Source organism: Rattus norvegicus, chromosome 11 (assembly GCF_036323735.1).
Source record: "Rattus norvegicus strain BN/NHsdMcwi chromosome 11, GRCr8, whole genome shotgun sequence".
NCBI lineage: Eukaryota > Metazoa > Chordata > Mammalia > Rodentia > Muridae > Rattus > Rattus norvegicus.
This window is the reverse complement of record NC_086029.1, coordinates 30,404,602-30,406,829: the sequence shown is the minus strand read 5'-3', so window position 1 is coordinate 30,406,829 and position 2,228 is coordinate 30,404,602. Positions and strand designations below refer to the sequence as shown.

At 44.9% G+C, this 2,228-nt stretch overlaps 1 pseudogene; it reads right to left on the bottom strand.

Annotated features, from left to right (window-relative positions):
- LOC120095757 (small nucleolar RNA SNORA17) lies at nt 1-139 on the bottom strand (annotated as a pseudogene).
- Nucleotides 140-2,228: the final 2,089 nt, after the last annotated feature.

Sequence of the window (2,228 nt, the reverse complement as noted above, 5' to 3'; positions counted from 1 at the left end):
GTAGTCAGGCTCACGTTTGCCGGGGAGTTAGGCGTTCATAGGTGGGAACACTAAACATAGGTGAAGCCTTTTTCCTCTCTGTTGCCTACTGACACACATGTGACAGAATAACTGCACCTGCGATGCCTCTAGGGACAGGGCTTCGTTTCTTGTTTTTTTAAACAACAAACAAAAAAGGCCCAGGGTCTTGCTGTGTTGCCCTGACTGGCCTGGAGCTCACAGAGATCTGCCTGCCTCTGCCTCCTTAGTGCTGGGATTCCAAGTGGGTGCTGTTGCATTCAGTTAATATTTTGTATTTCTATGACACAACATTTGGGTTGTCTGGAAAGATCTGAGTCCTCATAGCTCTTTGTGGTTTCCTGTGGTTTCAGCTATGTCATGTGAGCAGAGCTCATGGTTTCTCTGCATGAAGCCCTGGTTTATGTCTAGCAGCACACCATTTTGTCTTCTGTTAAAAACTTCTCATTTGGGGGAGCAGGGAATGAAATATGGGCAAAATGTATACACATATGAAAGTGTCCCAATGAAGCCCACTCTGAATAATTAATATGTAAACATAATACACAATAATCATAATGAAAAAAGACAACCCTCTTAAATGAAGTGGTTTCTGCAACAATGACTCACTGAGCTTTTCACTTTATTACCCTCCTTTGTCCCTTTCTAAGTAGAGACAGGACTCTTTCTTTCAAAGGAAAACAGTGACTCAGACAGCTAAGGAATAGAGGCTCTAAAGACAAACCATGACTAATCTTTGCTAGGTAGGTAGCTAAGGAAGGTATAGGTCAAAATCTAGACGTGTGGTCCTCAACCTTCCTAATACTACTACCGCCCTTTGATACACTTCCTCATGTCGTGGTGACCTCCAACTGTAAAATTATTTTCGGTGCTACTTCATAAGTAATTTTGCTGCTGTTATGAATCATATTGTAATGTAAATATCTGATGTGCAGGATATCTAATACGCCACCCTCCAAAGTCTTCCTACTGGCCTAGTGGGAATGTGCATACCCCTAATCTGTGATTAGCTATAGTCCGCCTTGATCTAAAACATTAAAATTACTCCAGGAATAATAAAAAAATACTCCAGAAATTAATTTTAAACGTTTAATTTGTTTATTTTTGAACAAGGTATCATGTAGTACAGGTAGGCCTTGAACTCCCAATCCCCCCTACTCCGTAGTGCAAGAATTCTAGATGTGCACCGCCCTGCCAGGCTTAAAACACAAATTGTTTGTTTTGTTTTTTTTAAAGCAACTTTTGAGTGGACAAATTCTCCCCTGATGAGGTCCTAGCTAACAAACTCACGACCAAAACAAACTCTTCTCTCGCTTTTGTCATCTCCTGAGCAACAAAGTCAAAACCCCGTGTGCAATTAGAGAATAAACAACCAGAAAAGTGCAAAAATCAACCGTCAGCGCCCCAGATCCAGAGAGAAAGCTCAGCAGGGAGACGGAACAGCTCTGGGGTGGAGCAGTGATCGCTCAGCAGGCTGCAGCTCCGCAAATTCCCAGAGTCCCCAGAGCCTCAGCCGATCTGAACGGAGGGCTGGGGGATGGGCTGGGTTGGCTGCAGGGATCAAAGAGAAACTGGGGGGAAACAGGCCCGGGACTGTCTGCTCTCTGAGCAAAGATAATAGCATCCTCGCTGTGGTGAGAATGAACACACAGAGCAAGGTTTAAAAACACAATGAGCCCAGAGCTGGTAGGATTCCCTTATCCCACGCCTCAAACTCATCAGGCTTGTCCTCAATTCAGAATCACTCTATATTGAATTACGGGGTGAGAGAAATAAAAGGGCAAACCACAGAGTGTTTTTCAGAGCGCGGGGTGGGGGTGGTTGCCACATCGTCGTATGGAGGAGTCATTTTAGTGGGCTGAGAGTCGCATTTAAAACGTGGAGAACAAAAAGGGGGGGGTGAGGAAGGCAGGCAGGCAGGCAGGTGACATTCTTATTGTGGGCATTAAGCGTTACTCGTAACATCTTGCTTTGTGGTTTGTGGTGTGTGTGTGTGTGTGTGTGTGTGTGTGTGTGTGTGTGTGTGTGTGTTTGGTATCTTATATAGCATCGGGGAACATTGAAACATTGATGTACGCTCTCCAGGTCTTCAGTCCTAGGAGAGATAAGGCTTTCAGAAACGGACTTTATCAGCTCCACTGTTACCGCCCAAGGAAGACGTCCCTCCCCCCCTACATTGCTACGTGTAATAATGTCAGGTGTGGTGGCGC